This window comes from Podarcis liolepis (genome assembly GCF_965112155.1).
Source record: "Podarcis liolepis genome assembly, chromosome: 17".
In the NCBI taxonomy this organism is placed as follows: Eukaryota; Metazoa; Chordata; class Lepidosauria; order Squamata; family Lacertidae; genus Podarcis; species Podarcis liolepis.
In genome coordinates this window covers 17,580,077-17,594,438 of record NC_139571.1, presented here as the reverse complement: position 1 = coordinate 17,594,438, position 14,362 = coordinate 17,580,077, and the positions used below count along the sequence as shown (strand labels likewise).

Sequence of the window (14,362 nt, the reverse complement as noted above, 5' to 3'; positions counted from 1 at the left end):
CCTTCTCCTGGTATTACATGAGACTTCCACATGCCTGAATGTTCAAAGGTGATAGGTTTATAATTTTCTCTTTGCCTGTCCTGGGCCTAAAGTTTGCTATTCTGGTCCATTTGCATGAATAAGCCACCTGGGACAGTATTTGAGCTGCAGATGAAAAATGCCGCTTTTGTGAACTTTCATGTGCTGCTTGAGATGAAGGAATAGCAGAGAGTCAGATGCGATGGAGAGAAGGGAGTGACAGCAGATGGATTCAGGAGCCTCTCTACATCTGTGAGGTGTGTGATGCATGTGCATCAGCTGCGCAGAACTTGTGCACCTGTGTAGAGTCCCAAGATGCTACCAACATTATGCCTACGCCAATTCCGCAGCCGTGGCCATTTGTTGCTGCTCATAGAGCTATGCATGCTCAAATACAGAGTGGTCAAAGCTACACAGGGAGCGTAAACTTGGAAGTTCCACATCACTCTTCCTTTCTTCTCCAATAGCCCTTAAACCTGCAGAACAGATTACAGCGAGAGCTTATCTGTCCCTGTTTTGCAGATCTAGATTCTACTGAGGAACCAAGGGACCGTTTTCTTCTTTCTTGTGTGTATACATGCTGATGCACAGTGATACACTACATTGTCTTAAGGTTTGGAAACCAGAAGTTTCAGCAAGGCAGTTGTGAGTCAAGGACCCTCCACCTGCTTAGGATAAATAAGACACAAGACACATGTATTTTAGGTTAATGGGCTAAATAAGGCCACAACTTTATTGATTACAACATGTGAGAGGTATTGGCTTATGCATTGGATCAACAATCAACATATGACCCCACCCTGTGCAGCGGGGAGTCATTTGAAGGTTAACACCCAGTGGGAGGAGCTTGTTGATACAAATACAACTGGAAGCTTCCCCTGATGTCACCGGGGCTCTAGCCACCAACAGGGCATCAGACAGGATCCACGACCTCCAGATTCCTTTAACAGAATACCCAACAAGGGGAGGGGTAGGTGATGGCCACCACCTGCCCTCCAACACACGACAGATATTCCAATGCCTAACCACCAATACCTGAAAAGTTGTGACGATTTGTTACGAGGTAGGCGAAAAACCAAGAGGCTTGTGCCAATTTGCCAAATGGATAAAAATTCCTACCAGGCCCCCTGGTCAACCAGGGCAACCAACCCTGTTCCATAGCAAGGTCAAAAGGCAAGAATTATGGCCTAGGGGAAGGCAGGCAGGTGATCTGAAGGTGTGTGGTGTGGTGTAGTAGAGCCAGTGTGGTGTACTGGTTAAGAGCGGTAGACTCGTAATCTGGAGAACCGGGTTCGCTTCCCCGCTCCTCCACATGCAGCTGCTGGGTAACCTTGGGCCAGTCATACTTCTTTGAAGTCTCTCAGCCCCACTCACCTCACAGAGTGTTTGTTGTGGGGGAGGAAGGGAAAGGAGAATGTTAGCCACTTTGAGACTCCTTAAGGCAGGGATAAAGCGGGATATCAAATCCAAACTCCTCCTCCTCTTCAGGGTGAAGACACAAGGCTGCAGTGTCCGCTTGAATGCAGCTCAACCCTGCCCACAGACCAGCCCTATTGGCTGGCTTGATGGGCGGGGTGCAGCAGCCAGGACAGTGATGCAGGGGGCCGACTATGCCCCCCTGCTGACGTGGGACTGGTTCCCGCTCACAACACCTCCCCTCTGTGAGGAGGAGAGGCCTTGCATACGGCACAGTATCATACCTATTTTGCCAACATTCTCCTCCTCCTCGGTCCTTGCACTCTCCAGGGTCTCTTTGTATATCTTCCATTCACCTGTAGCAGCAGCATCACATCAGCCCCAAAAGACTACCTGTTCTTTCTGACTCTCTGGCTTTCCCCAGATTTATAGGGCTGTCAGGAGGATCTTGGTGGAAATTTAAACCCCATCTTTCTTGGCCGTTTGCAGCTGCCTTAGCTTTGCTGATTGTAAGAGGTGGGTGAGGGGATTCGCTCCCATTTTGTGCCCTTGCTGGCCTCAGCTATGCTATATTTTGTAGAACACACCCATGGAAATGGCGCTACCTGGCACACTTTTCTGGGGACACGCCAGGAAGATGCTGTGGGATTGGGAAGAACTAGAACCACCTGCCTCTTTTTAAAAGTCATAATCACGATGATTTCAAAATGCCAGCAGGAAAGCTGTTTGAGGTAAATCGTGAGCTGACTCGTCTTGTTTATAAGGATGTCTAGGAAGAAAAATAAGGCATTGCTGTGTAAGAAGATATTGTCTGTCTTGAGTTGGGTTGCTGGGGAAGAGGAAAAGGCTTGAAGAGAACGCATGAGCTGCTCGCTCCGTTCGCCCTTCTATAAATAATTAAGATACACCAACCTTCCAGAGGGTATAAATAAAACAGTGTCACTGTGTATGTGATCTATGAGACACCCAGGAAAATGGGTCACCAAATCAATGAAATATGACAGACTGTTCTCACTCAATTTGGAAAGCATTCTAGCAGTTCTGCAGCTAATTAGTTGCTGTTATTTTAGTTAATTTCAGTCGCATAAGGACTTCACGTGATGCACACGTTCTATAAATGTTGGCCATAAGAGTCAGTCTGTGTACCTTTTGCTTAATATTTATAAAATCCAAGTCTAAAAACAGTCTATCCGTCAAGCCCTGCACTTACATGGTGCACTGCGGCTGGATCTAGATGCATTAAAAAAAGTTTGAGGAAAACGCCTTGTAAACCTCATCATGGGAAATCATGTTGCCCAAAGACGGAACTCCACAGTGCCATCTGGTGTCACAGTTTTATAACACATTTAAATTGTGTTTCTGTTTTTGTTTTAAAAAAACTAATGTAGCTGAACCCCCAGGTTCAGTATTTGATCCACCTGAGAAGGAATTTCTGAACTCTTGACGCATTCCTGCATTCTGTCCTGATTTCTGGCTTGCTCTGCTGTACTCTGTGGTTCTGGCTCCATGTTCTTGACTGCTGACATTTCCCGTCTCCTAGTTCCCGACTCCTGTGACCTGATGTGATAATCCAGGCAGGAGATAGATTAAGAGCTCTTAAAATATACATGTAGGTAAACCCTAGGGATTTAAGGGTCAATTTTAATTTCATTTTTTTTAAAAAATTAAAATTATATTTACAACCTGCTTTTCTTAACTGAAGGTAGCCCCTAAGCAGTAAAAATAAAAGCAGACAATATGTAACAGTACGTGATAACCAGGAAGCAATTTAGTGGGTTCACATGTTGCTCATGATGCTAATTTTCTTTCCATGGAGATTTTGCAAAACATTCTTCAGAAATGGCATGTTCAAACGTGCAGTTCTTTTCTCAGTGAGGGAAGAGGAGTCTTGGTAGAAACTTGAAAGAGTCAGTCAGATTCTGTTTCCCTTTTTAAACAATTTCCACCTCTAGGAAGCTTGCAAGCGAAATGTATTTTCCTGAAAATATGATGGTGGTTTATTTTGTTTCTGTTTGCACAAGCTGGCTTCCAACTGTGTGCGTTGTCTGTTTTTCTAAATGCAGTATTATGACCTCTGATACATAGTGAACTGGTAGCTCAGCGTAAAGATCTAAAGGTCAGAAACAGGTCAGAGTTTTCAAGCTCCTCAACCTCAATCGCATCCGTTTAAGTCCGTGGCTGCCTCTTAAACGCTTGCAGCCATCTCTTCCTGTGCTTAATCTTAGTAGCATGAAATGATTAGAAAGCTATTGTCATTCATTGAAATGCTGCATTTACGTTGCCATATTGTCAGATATATTAAACTTAGTAAATGTATACTGCATGCGCACATTCAATAGGATTTTGTCCACATTCATATCATTTATGAAGAAAGCTTAATAGCAAAAGGCAAACCTTTAAAATGAGGAAGGAGAGGAGCCAGAAAGCTGTGGTTTGAATTTCTCCATCTTAATGTTCACTTTTGAAACAGGTGATGTTTTAAGTGATGTGTTTGACTTGTGGAACAATGCAAGTTTTGCTTTTTCTCTCACTCGCTGATAATGTATGGAGTAAATTCCATTGTTGAGAGCAGTGGTAGATTTTGCAGCATAATTTGTGGGCCTGCCCAGCTCTCCAAGGCTTCTTTATTTCAGGCTCCCAGACTCAAGTAGATGAGGTTAAGCTGCCCCATGGCATGAGATGGAAATTGGGTTTGCATATTCTCTGAAGCTGCCTTTGGCAATGAAACGAATTCCCTACTGGGTGCAATGGGGGATTTCCCCTTATTGCAAATAGCAACTTTAGAGGAAGGGTTTTCCTCAGGATCCGTGTTATGGTTAAAGTAACTCACTCACCGCACCATAACCATCAATTCCTACCCTTACCAGATGCTATTGCATTGTTTAAAACCTGCATGACAAAAGGGAAGGAGCGTTTTAATCTTATATCTCGCTTGTTCTATATACTTTCTGGCTCAGGACTGTAAACCTCCCTTTTGATCCACAAACTCTACATATAAAAAGGCTACCAAGGAGAATCGTATAGAATTGTTTACAAAATTGCACTTAACTATGGGCGAAGATGACTGAAAGTTCATGCTTTCCTTTTTGGTCCTGTGAGTTATAGTGGAATTAACACTCCAGTAGTGCAAATGATTAAGTGGATACAGAAGATACTGCCAGAAAAGTGTGCAAAGCACACTTTATGCTTATTTAATTCAACTGAGACACAGATGGTTAGATTTGTTGTGCTGTATACAAAGCACGCATAGCTCTTAAAAGGGCTAGCTCATCATCATCACCATCTCATTTATTCGTCATGTAACCAAGATCAGAATCACACTCTGCTTCAAAGGACAGCATTCTAGACCTATATCCTCTTCAGCCTTCAGCTGAGTTTATCAGTTGTAATGTCAAGTGCAATAGACTCGAAAGGGTGAGTGTATTTTTAATCAAGCAAAGGCCACTGATACAGACTTGAAGGAATTGATGCAGATGCAGTAAAAGGACAACAGGAGAGACTACAAAGCAACTTCCCAAGTATAGAAGTACTTGGATATGATTGAAGCCAACCTCTTAACATGCCACAGATCCTTTGATCATTTGTTGTATGGACATTTCCTCCAGTTGAAGTGAGAATAGGACTGTTTGCCTATGTGAATAACCCCAAGGTGAAATTGCTGACCTGCATCACACCAAATTAACAGTCTCTGAAACCACCTTAGGAGCCCAAGTTATGTATACAGAACCTGAGAGGTCTATGACTGATCCACCTGCAGAACAGAAGGAGCCCATCACGTGTGCAGGAGATTTTCCTCAGGACCACTGCAGAAGAGGAAATGGTTGAACTTCCCCTCCAGGCCTTCTGCAGTGGCATGTTTTCTCTCCGCCCCTCTCTGTTTAAAAGCAAAGATGCATGTTAAATGCAGAGAAGCATTTTAATGTTATGTCATGTTTGGCCCTATATATTTATTGTTTCAGGATTTCATGCATCCCTTTTCTATAAGAGATATATTGCTAAATTATTAAACCTCCTACAAGAATGCAAACTGTTCTATATTTTGGAAAGTTGTTTGGCCATTCACCTGTTCTCTTTGAATTCAGACATCTCTTAAGATACTGGCACAAAATTTGGCACAAAAGTTCCAAAGATTGAGGAGCATGTATGTTTGGGTGCCATTGAATCCCATTACAATTACAATTTCACACCAGACATTTTCCAAAACTACACTGCTTTTGGCACATCTTAAGATATTGCAACTGCTATGCCCCCTCTGGAGGTATCCTCTTCAGAAAAGTACCTGCTGCTCCACAAAGTAAGTGTTATGAAGGAGTGGGTTGCACATGGAGATGGAGAAGGGGATTTGGGATCTCCAGGGGTTATGACACCCTTGAAAGAGCACCACCTAACTTCCACTTCTTAATTCCTGTGCATGCTCAGATATAATTTATCACATTGTGGTATTTTGGGATTTGACAAATGGTAGGTTTCTGGGTCCGGCCTTGGTGCAAGTCAATGCAGTATTGCATTTTATGAAGAAGAATTTTAGAAGTTCTTACAGCTGGAGTTTGGCATTAGAGAGCACTTGCTATGGAACTAAGAATCTTGAACCTCCTGGAAGACCTACTAGAATGTGTTTGCATTGCAGTGCCTTCCATTATTCCATAATGAACCATAATGGCAGTGGTCCATGTTCCCATTATATGTTCCTGAGAGCTTCTGAGTTTAGAGTAGTTTGCCAGAGTTTTTCGAAGCTGAGCTTTCAAACAGTTGCAAACAGTTCCAAGAAATGATGGCTTGCTCCTGTCTCCTCTATAGAGCAGTTTCATTAAGCTCTCGCCATTTGACTGTCAGGCGTATAAGAAGCATTTCAGGAGCTGTGCTATTCTCATTGCTGCTCAAGATACCCAAAGTTTATTCTGTGCCGTTGCTGCTACTCTCTGAGCCACAAATTATTTAGAAGGAATCATTCTGCTGCCAGCCTTTGTTACATCAAGCAGGACTCAGCTCTTATTAGCATTTTCCACTAGTAAAAATAATAATCCCTAATGCTTTGGTAATTCACTCACTTGTTACCTTTAAGATCCCAGCTGATAATTAGTCTAATAGAAGTGTGTGGATGTCAAGGGATCAGGGGTCACAAGTGGAATTGCTTGGTAAAGCCTGTGCAGAATGTCAAACCACCATTGACAATATGAGGAGCAGCTAAAAAAATTAATGAGCAAGAAATGTGTTCTAGTGTAATTTATGTTTAGCTAGTGTTGGTCTCCACTTCTCAAATGGTGTCCAGTGAGATGTTCCAAAACAACTACCTGTTCATTAGTGAGCTACGTGAATTCAGAAAGAGTTGCATGGTCATTTTCCTCTTTTCCAGCCGGTTGCACAGCAGTGATAGCAATGTTTGTTTTGGAATGTAGCATGGTTAGAATAGTTAGTCATGAAGAGAACTATACGCTGCTGCTATGGTGCTTGATTAGATCAGCACCAGCTGCCAATGGACAGCGTCCAACATTCGCTTGGGAGATCAGAGCCTGCTATTCTTCTGCAAATGAAGCTCTTTTGTTTTTATTATTTTCTGCTAATGTGTCCTATTGGGAGGGGGAAATGACGTTCCTTCAATATTTAAAGGCTTAGTCCTTTCTCAGAGGCATCAGCCTGGTATATGAAATGGAAATGGGGGATCACTACAGCTGTTGGCCTCCAACTTTCAGCAGTCCCAGCCTTTTGGCCAAGTTTGCTGATGGCTCTGGATGAATCTCACTTTTGGCTGTTAGGTGTAAAAGTAGGCAAGAGCTTTACTAAATATAATTAACACAGAGAAAAAGAACGGAGGGTGTGCATGTACAGAAGTTCAATACCCCAAAGTAGAATTGCACAGAAAAACCAGCCTGGCTCAATAGCCACAAAGCCCCCTCTCCAATTTCAAGACAGATAATAATTTTATTATTTATACCCTGTTGTTTGAAGGGATGCAAGTGGCGCTGTAGGTTAAACCACAGAGCCTAGGACTTGCTGATCAGAAGGTCGGTGGTTCGAATCCCCATTACGGGGTGAGCTCCCATTGCTCGGTCCCTGCTCCTGCAAACCTAGCAGTTCGAAAGCACGTCAAAGTGCAAGTAGATAAATAGGTACCACTCCAGCGGGAAGGTAAACGGCGTTTCCGTGCGCTGCTCTGGTTTGCTGACCATTAGGTCCAGTCGTGACCGACTCCAGGGTTGCGGCGCTCATCTTGCTTTACTGGCCGAGGGAGCCGGCGTACAGCTTCCGGGTCATGTGGCCAGCATGACTAAGCCGCTTCTGGAGAACCAGAGCAGCGCACGGAAACGCCGTTTACCTTCCCACTGGAGCGGTACCTATTTATCTACTTGCACTTTGACATGCTTTCGAACTGCTAGGTGGGCAGGAGCTGGGACCGAGCAACGGGAGCTCACCCCGTCGGAGGGATTCGAACCGCCGACCTTCTGATCTGTGGTTTAGACCACAGCGCTACCCCGACCCCAAGTCAACCCTTATAGTGGCTGATTTCTTGCTTGAAATCTTACAATGCCTACTAAGCTACACTTGCAGTCATGAGAGCCTCAAGCCAGCCTGGCCCTGAGCCCAGAAATGAAGCACCAGAAAGTGCCACCTCCTTCCTTCTCCTACAGTTGCTGCCCAACCTGCAGGCTATGCGGCAAGGGAGAGGTATTCCTCTTAGCCAGTGGTTTCTGTGCTTAAACTAGAATTTGCACAATGCTTCTTGCATTGTGCATCATTATCCCATTTACACTCATTTTGGCACCCTGTAAATCTGGACTGCTTTGCAATACTGGTGCCAATAGAAAGTACAAGCTCTGGTTGTGCTTTGCTCCCTGTTGAGTTTCCCACATGCTATTCCGGTGGGGGTGATGCTATCTTGATTGTGTGTGGGGACTGCAATAATAATAATAATAATAATAATAATAATAATAATAATAATTTATTAATTATACCCCACCCATCTGGCTGAATTTCCCCCAGCCACTCTTGGCGGCCCCCAATCGAGTGTTAAAAACAATACAGCATTAAATATTAAAAGCCTCCCTAAACGGGGCTGCCTTCAGATGTCTTTTAAAAATAGTATAGGTGTTTATTTCCTTGACATCTGGTGGGAGGGCATTCCACAGGGCGGCCGCCACTACTGAGAAGGCCCTCTGTCTGGTTCCCTGTAACCTCACTTCTCGCAATGAGGGAACCGCCAGAAGGCCCTCAGTGTCCGGGTAGAACGATGGGGGTGGAGACGATCCTTCAGGAATACTGGGCTGAGGCTGTTCAGGGGCCCTCGCCTGTTTTAACGTTTGCCGGCAATTCACTTGTGACAGAAATACTGCGGCAATAAAACATAAATTTTAAACAAGGAAATCCAAGCAACAACATATATACAAATTCGAATACATTTTTGCATTTGCTCCTACCAAGTAACTTTTACAGAATCATAGCTCTATTTTGTGGCTTGCATTTTTTTTCCAAAAGAAAGAAAGAAAAGCTTGACTTATCCTATGTTCAGCTATCTGATTTCCAGTAGCCACTATACTTTTTGTCCAAATATATGTCTCCCCACCCCAAGGTAGTTAATTACACAGGGGTGCTTTTATGCTTTATAATTTTCTAATGCTCTATAATTGAATTCCCACTGAAGCTTTGCAGAAAGTCAAATTAATTGTTGGCATAATGAAAAATGTGTTAAATATAAAGGAAGGTGCAGTGTACCAAAACATGTTTATTAAATGCCTCTGTTTTGAGCGCTGTGGAAATGCTAAAGGATGATGTGAATCACAGGAAAAAAAGAACAGTAAGAGGGGAATATGTGCAGGTCGAACAATGTATCTCCCCCTGTGTGTTCCTATGTATGGAATCCTGGTATTGCTTGAACAAGTAATCCATGAATAGAGACCAATGTGATTACTACTGCCATATCGTAGTGTTGACTTTGTCTTTACTCGTACCTTCCCAGAAAACCTGAAGTTTATTTAACAGATAGTACCTGTACTTCTGGAAAATAGAAGGGGAAGAAATTGAGGCAGTGAGAGATATTACTTTCTTGGGCTCCATGATCACTGCAGATGGTGCATGAAATTAAAAGATGCTTGCTTCTTGGGAGAAAAGCAATGACAAACCTAGACAGCATCTTAAAAAGCAGAGACATCACCTTGCCGACAAAGGTCCGTATAGTTAAAGCCATGGTTTTCCCAGTAGTGATGTATGGAAGTGAGAGCTGGACCATAAAGAAGGCTGGTCGCTGAAGAATTGATGCTTTTGAATTATGGTGCTGGGGGAGACTCTTGAGAGTCCCATGGACTGCAAGAAGATCAAACCTATCCATTCTGAAGGAAATCAGCCCTGCGTGCTCACTGGAAGGACAGACCCTGAAGCTGTGGCTCCAGTACTTTGGCCACCTCATGAGAAGAGAAAACTCCCTGGAAAAGACCCTGATGTTGGGAAGGATTGAGGGCACAAGGAGAAGGGGACAACAGAGGACAAGATGGTTGGACAGTGTTCTCAAAGCTACCAGCATGAGTTTGACCAAATTGCAGGAGGCAGTGGAAGACAGGAGTGCCTGGCATGCTGTGGTCCATGGAGTCACGAAAAGTCGGACATGACTAAACGAGTAAACAACAGCAACCTGTACTTCTGCTCTGGTGTCGCAGACCCTGCATGATAACTGCCCTGTAGCTAGCTATCAGAGTGGGACACCCATCACAGAATTGTGGAGTTGGAAGAGACCGTTGAGGAAGGGGGAGCAACAAAGTTGAACCATGATTGACAAAGCTGAAGCATCAGTGGGGACAGGATCTGGGGACCCACCCATGGTATCATTGCTGGTTCCCATGGTATTATTGCTGGTTCAGACAGTCTGGTAGTCCCAAATCAGCATCCTCATTCATTAAATTCCCATTCCTGCAGGTACAAAGAAATGGGCTAAAACCAGTTCTGCTTATCGTGAAATTCCCATGCTAAACACAGCATGACAGCTGTGTTTTATGTATTATGGTCACAACGTGCTTAAGTTAAGCCTCCTTCCTTTGGGGCTTAGCTATTGCTTGTTTAGGGAATGATGCTGACAGCCGTTTTGTCCTGCAAATGGTGTCAATATATAGGAACTGGTTTTGATTCAAAAGCTGAACAGGCCCGATTGGCCTTGTAAACTGCCTAGAGAGGGGAGTGACTGACAGAGCCACATTTTAGCTGTTGTGTGTGCCCTTTGTAAGAATGAAGTATGACTGTTAAAATAAATAAATACGTGACCTATTCAGGTTGAGTTCGAAGGTCAGCCGAGATCAAAACGATCACAGTCACACATAACAGGCCTAGATTTCCTGCTTGAAGTAGATTTGTAGGCAGAGATCTAACTTCCATGAAATGAAATCTTACAGATGAATGCTGCCACATAGAACTGACAATCAAAATGAAAAAGGGAGCTTGACCTGCATCACAGTTAACATTTACAACAAATCCAGCATGTTGTTATACAACAGAAGGTTGTATCTGCCAAGCAAATAAAACTGCATATTAACACTCCTACCACAACCAGAAAAGAGGTGAGGAGAGGCGAGAGATATCTCTGTTCATGAATTTAATGCAACGGGTTTTTACTATATGAGCTTGGTGGCTAACTGCAATTTGATTTGTTCTCCAATTAAAGATGCACATTCGTTAAATATATGCAAATAAAATAGTTTATTTGTTTTAATAGATGATGCATGTGAGGAGCCTCTTGTGTGTCAATGAGACCAAAGACAGAGGCTTCTTCTAAGATGCTACTAGCAAGGATTTGTATTTTAAAACAGAGGCAATATTTTTTTAATAGAACAAAAGGTTTCAAATTAATTTTAATTGACTAAATTTTGCAGCTCTAGTAAAAAACAAACATTAAAGCCCTTTGGTGTCTTCTACTGAACTGAACCAAGTTACACACCACACTTATGGGATTACTCTGGAATGAATTGGAGTAAAGTGGTTTAAAGATGCAATTATAGAGACAATTAATGATTGGGGCTATCAGGGAGATGGTAGGATATATAAGGCACAGGATGCATTACATAGGGAAACAAGAGTTGTATCCTGTTGGGTCCTGTACCCAAATTCTTAGGCTGCTACTGCATACATATGGCAATTTGTGTGTGTTGCAGAGCATTGGACTAGGTGTCCCTTCCAATTCTACAATTCTATGGAAAATGTAGGGTAAGATCTGTTGTCTGTACAGAGCAGGGTAGAAGGCTCTGTTTTTAGGTGGCAGAAGTGAAGCGAACTCCATTTCTGCAACAACTGGATGGTTTCTGCATTGCATGGCAGTTAAGGGGCAGGGTTTGCTGTACAACAACAACAACAACAATAATAATAACAATAATTTATTATTTATACCCCGCCCATCTGGCTGGGTTTCTCCAGCCACTCTGGGCGGCTTTCAACAAAATATTAAAATACAATAGTGCGTCAAACATTAAAAGCTTCCCTAAACAGGGCTGCATTCAGATGTCTTCTGAAAGTCTGGTAGTTGTTTTTCTCTTTGACATCTGTTGGGAGGGCGTTCCACAGGGCTGGTGCCCTCTGCCTGATTCCCTGTAACTTGGCTTCTCGCAGCAAGGGAACCGCCAGAAGGCCCTTGGAGCCAGACCTCAATGTCCAGGAGGAACGATGGGGGTGGAGATGCTCCTTCAGGTCTACTGGACTGAGGCCGTTTAGGGCTTTAAAGGTCAGCCGCAACACTTTGAATTGTGCCCAGAAATGCACTGGGAGCCAATGTAGATCTTTCAAGACCGGTGTTATGTGCAAATGCTGACTATACAGCTCTCTGAGGTAGCAGCTTTCCAGTCTCTACATCCCCAGCCTAGAATGCTTCAGATGTTTTGGTGCAACAGATCAGTACAGTAGACTTACTGTTCTGGAAGGCATGTGAAAGTTATTCCTTCTTACCTCATGCACGCCCGCCACTCATTGCATAGCAGCCTTCCGCAACATAATGTCCTCCAAATGTCTTGGACCACAGCTCTCGCCATCCTTGACCTCTGGCCAAGCTGGCTGGGGCTGATGGGAGTTTGAGTCCAACAAAACCGAGCAGCATCTTGCTGGGAAAAACTCTTCTGCATTGATTACAGAATTGATGCCTGTTGCTGCCTCCACTGCACACGAAGTCAGTCTTGCTATGTTTAGCACCTGCTCAAGCCAGGGTCTATGTGGGGACGAGGTATGGAGAACTTTTGTATTTTAATTTCATTTAATAATTGCGTTGGCCATCATCTAAAACAGTGTTATCCTCTCTGTGGCTTACAACGTACCAATAACATTGCATACCCTCCAACGTTTCTCTAACCTTTAAAGCCTTATATGGCCTAGGATGCTCGTACCTATGGGACCGCCTCTCCTGGTATGTCCCATGGAGGACCTTACAGTCTTCAAATAAAAACATCTTAGAGATCCTGGGCCACAGGGAGGTTAGGCCTCCTGGTATGTCCCATGGAGGACCTTACAGTCTTCAAATAAAAACATCTTGGAGATCCTGGGCCACAGGGAGGTTAGGCTGGCCTCAATCAGAGCCAGGGCTTTTTTGGCCATGGATCCGATCTGGTGGAACGCTCTGTCACAAGAGACTAGGGCCCTGTGGGACCTGACATCTTTCCGCAGGGCCTGCAAGACAGAGCTGTTCCACCAGGCCTTTGGCCAAGGCACAGTCTGACCTCCCCTCTCCTTCTGTAATCCTCATAGAACTCTAGCCCAATGGTTGCCATTAATTTGATTCTGAACTGATTTTAGAATGTAGTTCAATTAATTGACTGTGATTTTATGTAAACTGTGCTATTTTTACTGTTGTTAGCCGCTCTGAGCCCAGCTTTGGCTGGGGAGGGCGGAATATAAACAAAATATTATTAATGAAAATAGGGACATCCTAAGGAAAAATGGGGCATTCTGGGATCAAATCAGAAACCGGGACGGCTTCTGTAAATCCAGGACTGTCCCTGCAAAATAGGGACACTTGGAGGGTCTGGGACACCATGTTGACTGCCATTGCTCTAAAGGATGTCACTCTGAGCTTCCATCTTTGTAGCATGAATATCTGTAAGCCAAATGGCGATTTTTATTTTGGTGTATTCCCTCATTAGGAACAGTTCAGACACAAACACCCAAGGACATTGGACCCTGGATCTCCTGCTTCCTGCTAAAAACAACAACCCCAAAACCTTAAAAAACTTGCTTGCAGGGTTGGTGAGAGATCCCTTGTGATCTCATGGTCACCATGTTGGACTAGAAGCTGGGAGACCAGGACTGAAATCCTCACTTAGCCATGAAACTCACTGGGTGCCCTTGGACCTCTTCTCAGGCCAGCTTCCCTCACAGGGTTGTTGTAAAGATATTATGCAGAAAGGAGAACCCAGTATGACTCCTTGAGCTTCTTGGAGAAAAGATGGCATATACAAGCAGTAATAAAACAATACAGCGCTGTGGTGGCAATAGCAGAAGATGCCTTGCATAACGAATCTCCATATTTATTGCTGCTGCTCCAGGGAGGCTAGCAGGATGTGTGTGGGCAGCACAGCAGTTGTTATGGCAAAACAGCAGCCGTAGCTCCAAACCCCAGTTTGATAAAGGCCTAGAGGCCACATGCCCACATAATGTAAGACAGCCGAGAGTTTCAAACTCTAGGACCCAGACCCGGGCATCTTGCTCTTTGCAACACTGTCCTCCTAATTGGACCATCTTCGCTTGGTGAATAAGCAATTCCTCACATCTCCAGACTCTCTCAAAGGCAAGCATGGAAAGCAAATTAGCCTACATATCCTCAACATGTAAAAATACAGTGTTTGTGCGGGGGGCGGGGGAGAACGAGGCTGAAAGTGTAGGCTTTTAGAGATGGTTTGTCTTCTTCTGAAAAATCTATCATGCTTCTTCAGGTGACAGATCCTTTCACAGCATGCAGTTTTGCTTGTAAGCAGGG

At 43.9% G+C, this 14,362-nt stretch overlaps 1 protein-coding gene across 3 annotated transcripts in view; it reads left to right on the top strand.

The window, feature by feature from the left end:
* Positions 1–14,362, top strand: part of SH3GL2 (SH3 domain containing GRB2 like 2, endophilin A1) — an 86,471-nt gene that overhangs the window by 24,067 nt on the left and 48,042 nt on the right. Inside the window, exon 2 of one of the 3 annotated variants that reach the window (XM_083482340.1) lies at positions 10,806–10,970. The exons of the other annotated variants lie outside the window; for them this stretch is intronic. The gene's annotated coding sequence lies outside the window, so the exon portion shown is untranslated. The remainder of the gene's footprint in view (positions 1–10,805; positions 10,971–14,362) is intronic. 3 annotated transcript variants of the gene reach the window in all.